The sequence below is a fragment of the Scomber japonicus genome, chromosome 2 (assembly GCF_027409825.1).
Source record: "Scomber japonicus isolate fScoJap1 chromosome 2, fScoJap1.pri, whole genome shotgun sequence".
Lineage (NCBI taxonomy): Eukaryota > Metazoa > Chordata > Actinopteri > Scombriformes > Scombridae > Scomber > Scomber japonicus.
The window spans coordinates 33,971,041-33,977,040 of record NC_070579.1 but is presented as its reverse complement, the minus strand read 5'-3'; positions in this window follow the sequence as shown (position 1 = coordinate 33,977,040).

The following is a 6,000-nucleotide window of genomic DNA, read 5'->3' as shown; positions in this document are numbered from 1 at the left end:
ACCCCCCACCTCCCACCCCACCATATCGACATCCACATTATGTAGCTAATAGCTAAAGCAGAGCCATAACAGCAAGGATATAGCTATATATATATGTGTTATGTAACCATGGCAACAGGCACCTGCCAATATGTGGAGCAGTGAAAACTTAAATGAAAAAAGAGGTATATGCCACAAATTGTTAAGAGGTTTTATTTTATATTTCATACATATATATTTATTTGTTTAAGGTAAAAAGGCACTATACAAGTGTAGTCCGTTTATCGTTTACCATATCTATCAGATGGTCCATGGTAAATAAGTACCGGTATAATAAGACGCTCGATATATTTCTCAGCAAGCATAAATTAGAAATCCAGTATCACGTATCCACTGGCTTGACCGAGTTATCACTTTCTACTTTCTGAAAGCAGTTGGAATGTGTCTACCACACAGACAATCATTTGATTTTGCACCAAAAGAAAAAAAGAGTAGAAAACAAATGCTAGGATGAGCTTTTCTTTTTTTTTTTCTTTTTTAACTGTGACGATCTCTCGGGTCCTATAACAGGTTTGTGTAACAGACTAGCAGGGTATAATGAATCATTCTTCAGCAGTGGTCTGTCCATAAATAATAATAATATTAATAATATATTTAATTCCTAGCAAAACTCAAACAAGAGTTAAGATGAAAAAGCCTTACTGAATTGAAAGGGTTTTTTTTAATAGAGACTAGGGCCTGTGCTGCACTCAGACACTTAGGAAGGCTGTTAATGTGTTGCAACAGAGCAGGAGGCTTGATCCCCCATGGTGCGGAGCTTAGTGCTGAAGGCCCGGAGGAGCAAGCTGCTGGCAGATTTGAGGGTGCGGGTGGAGGTTTGTGGTATGATCAGCTTCAGTTTGTGTCGATAAAGAGGCACATGTCCTTTGATGGATTTTTATGTAGGTAGCAGAAATTTTTAGTCAATCCTTTGTACCTGGGGCAGCTGTGGCTCAGGAAGAAGAGTGGGTTGTCCAGTAATAAGATGAACGGTCGTTCGATTGCGGCTCCTCCAGTCCGCATGTCGAATGTCCTTGGGCAAGAAACTGAAACCCAAATGGCCCCTGAAGGCTGTACCTCCACCCTTCAATGTGAGTGTGTATGAATGAGCATAATAAACTCTTCCTGATGTGCATGAATGTGAATAAACATGTAGTGTTCTTTGAGTGGAAGGAAGACTAAAAATGCGTTATATAAATGCAGCCAATTTACAAGACAGGGAGCCAGTGCAATGACAACAGAATGGTGTTATATGTTCCATTTTCACACTCTCATCAGGATCTTGGCAGTGCTGTTCTGAATGTACTGGAAATTTTGGATGCTCCTGCTTCCAGGGATCCCTGTCAAGAGTCCATTGCAGCAGGCCAATCTTGAGGAAATAAAGGCATGGACAAGTGCCTCTGCATCTGACAGGGTTAGAGAAGGATGGGTTTTTGAGAGGGCAGAAAGAGGTTTTGCATAAATGGCAGCTGAAGGTTAAACCTAAAACCCAGATTAATGACTGAGGAGGAAAGGGGGACGTCAAAAGGTGAAATGAGGTATAGGAGATGACAGAATGTGGTGTGGAGTGCCAATAAAGAAAGCTTTCAGTTTCTCTGCTATTTAACTGGAGGAAATTTGCGCTCATCCAGACTTTTATCTACTTAAGACAGGTGCTATGGCTTGGGGCAGTTTTGATGTACAGCTGGGTATCATCAGCATAGGAATGAAAAGACATCATGTCTGCTGATGGCATATCCAAGGGGGAGCGTGCAAAGGGTAAAGGATGGCGGAATGCCACAAGTGACAGGAAGCGATCTAGACCTGCATCCTCCCCGGTGATGACCAAGTAAATTGTGCGCCCCCTGTTGTAAGTAAAGACATCAACATGCTGCCTCTCCATGACACTCAATCAGTCTTAGGAAAACCACAGAAAAATGACAGGTGAGGTTGTTGACACGTATATATATATATCACCAACAATGACAATGTTGGTGTTGGTGATGACATGTAGAAGAGTGAGGTGGGGAGGTTGTGTATCTCAGGGAGGATAGTTTGTTTGGTTTGGGAGTGGGGGTGAGAGATAATATATTAAATAGTTCTATGGCGGCTAGGGACAGAGCTGAAGATGGAAGTCTCTGCAAACTCTGCAGTACACTGTGATCCAGTCCATAATTTGCATCTCGCCTGGTATAGGGCAGTCTTGCAATGTTTCCAACGATAATGGCCTAGTTTGTTTTGCTTCTGTATTTCATATTGAAACCACAGAACAAGCCTCCATGGATGTAACAATGTGTGTCTCTAAAAATCCCAAGCTGTTGGCAGCGGGTTAAAAACCTCTTGTCGGGTGTAATTAGGGAGCTGCGTAACCTCCGTAGCTGTGTGGCGGTGTAAGACATCATAATTAAAGCAGTTGCATCATTTGAGCAGAATGGCAGCGTTGGTAGCAGCCACAGTTACAGTCAAACAGTGGAGATCATTACAGCAAGCATGAGGGAAACTCCGGTTAAAGAAAAACCACAGTCACTGGAGTGTGACAATGACAGTGCAGCGGTGGGTGATTTCTGCCCTGTTAGAGAGTGCAGGGGAGCCGGACAGGGCACACTTAATCTGGCAGGGTGGAGAGGAGACAGCCATTGTTCTCCAGAAAAAAAGGATTCCAGCAGAGCACGTTGGAAGCACTTTATGTTGAATAATCCACAAATCTAAAATCCGTAGAGAAGTAGTGGTACTAATACATAATCCAAAATCCACCACTTCGATACAATGTATCCTACCTCGGGGAGTGATCAAAACACACAGACCGAAGACAGAAAAAGAAAAATCTCAAGCTAAATGCCAGAAAGCCACTTTAATCACACAAGCATTCAAGATTGGCAAAGAGGAGGAGCAGCCCGCATGCACCAGTGTTCCCTCGTAATGTAGAGTAGCCTCTCCTCTCTCCCACCACAACACAAGCACCAAAACAAATCTTGTACTTTTCGAGGAGTCTCTGTGTGGGTCTGTGTGTGTGTATTGCAGAGAGAGAGCAGATGGAGGACAGGAGAGCTTCTGTATGAATCAAAGACTGAAGCTCCACGTAGACAGAAAATAAAGGTTAGTGGCAGATGGAGAGGTGCTTGTTGACAGTGATAGAGATATAAGTATTGACTTGTGTCAGTCCCAGTCATTATTACCTGCTATACACAGTGGACAACACTTCTACAACAGCTGGGATAAAACTGTCAGCTTGTCAGTCACTCAGTGTATTGTGCCAAGATGAGACCATCCAACAACTATTGGAGGGTGAACAGGTTACTACCTGGCGTATGCTGTTAAAACTTGAAATTCTTCTCATTATTATTATTTTTGTAAATTACCAGCAACCATGAGCCACAAAGTTTTAACAGGAATACAAACTACAAAAACTTTCAACTTTTAGAAGGCCTTGGTGTCTGTTGCTGAAAGGGAAAAAAACATCTTGTGTTGGCTGTGAACAACAAAATGTCTAACAGTGAGCTGTGATTTTGGGTGTCAGCCAGTCTAGACATGATTTGATTGTGTGAGTGTGTATGTGTGAAACGTAAAGGAGAGAGGAAAAGAGGTGCAAGAAAAATAGTTTGTGTGCAATGCAGCATAGGATCACGTAGACAGCTGTTATAATGCACATGCAGCCTTTATTAATCGTGGTAAATTCACATCAATCATTAAGTAGATGAAGAAAATATCTAAGCATGGAGGGGATTAGTAATGTGAATCCTGCAAAGAGATTCCCAGCTCCTCAATTGAGACTAAAAAGATGTTTCATATATTTCTGCATTGTGTACCTGTATGTGTATGTGTGTGTTTTTGAACATTTGTGCTCGTCTCATGTCTCTGTCAGTCTATCGTCCTGCGTGCTGAATTGAAATGAGAGTGTCAATGATAATCCCCTTCGGGGTGATGCTGGAGGGACAGAGGCATCCTTGCTCACTTCATTTATCAGCCCAGCCCCGGTGACAGTAAAGCCCTAGCAACCTAATTAACCGCGATAGCTGTTGGTTGTTTAATCTCAACGGCACCACAAAACAGCCGTTGTTTTCCGACAGAGATTTACAGAAAGCCGAGGGTAAGAGCCGACACACAACGATGAAAACTCTGCTAGACAAAGACACAATCAGTCTGCTGCTCCTCTGTGGAAACAGTGTGTGTGTGTGTGTGTGTGTGTGTGTGCGTGCTCAGTCTTGAGGATACAATGTTGTAAGGCTTTATGTAACATCTACCGTATATGTTAGTGTGAATGTTTTGTGACTTTTTTCTTTGTATGCATTTGGGAGAATTTGTGTTTCTCTTACTTCCCACAATCACAACTGTGAGACCCAGACAAAGGAGCAACTAAATTTAGAGACTCTTCTCATCTCACCTGCAGTTCTGTCTCAGCTCCCAGGCGGCCGCACCGTGCCGTCGCACTGCTGCAGAGGAACAGCTGAGGGTGGAAGCATACCGATGAACTCCAGTATCGTGACTATGAGACAGAGGATGATGTGTTTCAGTAATTAAATATATGAAGTGTTGCTGTGGCCCAGTTTCTTCATTACACGAACATAAAAAAAGCAAAAAAAAATGATCTGATTAAAATAAAGTCACTTTTTAAATTGTTTTGGCATGTTCTATATTTTGTGATTGCTATGATTTGTCTTGTGTAAGGCCAGACGGCAGGGGAGTACAGGCCAAGAAATAGCCAAGACAGCTGTAAAAACAACAAAGTCACGTGGTTTATAGATTGCTATGGCAACACGTAAACATGCCATACAATACAAAAGGTAACAGAGGAATGTCGCAACTCTAAGCTTGACCAGGATACACGGATGTGAAAATATAATGGAGCAAATTCATCAAGGTCAACCCAACACAATGAAAAAATGAAAGGGTCAATACACAAATCCCCACATGCATTTCCCTCTCAGGTCTTATCGATCGATCAGCATAACAAACCTGCATATTCAACTTTATCCTAACAGCACACGGTCTGTCAATATTAATTAATGTCAGTCACATATCCAAGGATACACCCAAGTGGGAGTGTGGTCTCTATTTGGACTTGTATTTCTAGTTATACTACTAACTCACAATTTTGGGTGTTTGATACCTTTAAAGAAAACCTGTTTATTACAACTTGAGATTTAATTCCTAAACTACAGCCATCAGTTATTTCAATTATGATAACTCTATATTACTAAGATCTTTAAACATCACTTAAAATAGGTGACAGACGAGCAGTCAGACGAATAGACAGGTTGTGAACAAGCCAATCATTTAGCCAGACTAGCTGATAAAGTGTAGTCAGAAAAGCACAACTCCCCATAGGAATAGCTGTTTCTACATCCTTGATTATATACGGGTTAAAAAGAATGGGGTGCACTGTGTTACTTAGTGAGCTTTCAAGGTGTTGACAGAAGTCAGTGTCAGCAAAGGTGGAATGAGAAAAACTAAGGGTGAAACTTTAAAGGCGAGAAGAAGCGGGTAAACTTTTTGTGTTTCTAAAGAGATGAACTGGTGATCACACTGCCTGAGGATATCAGGTCTGCTGGTTCGAGACAGGAAGATAATGGCAGAAAAAAAACAGGCGATGTGTGTGACATGGCATGATGAATTTTCAACTCTTTTTTTAAGATAAGGGGTAAACAGTTCAAGGAATCCATTGGGGATACAAAATAGTGACTTTGTAAAGAAAATGGAAATAACTTATTTTATATCAACAAATTCACCATTGCTGTTTACATAAATATAAAGTATTCATTCAATATGCCACACACGTTGCATAATTAGTCCAATCTAAGTGTTAGTTAATATGGCTAAGGTTAAACATAAATATCTGAAGTGTAATACAGCCTCTATAAGTCTGCATTACAGGTCAGCGCTTTAATTCCATTTCAAATATCATTAGTCATGAAACTCCACTCTCAGCTACGGCTCTATGATCAATCCAATTAGCCTCTGTGAACAAAAGCAAAGGCAGATGAGTATTAGATTAAAATATCCACC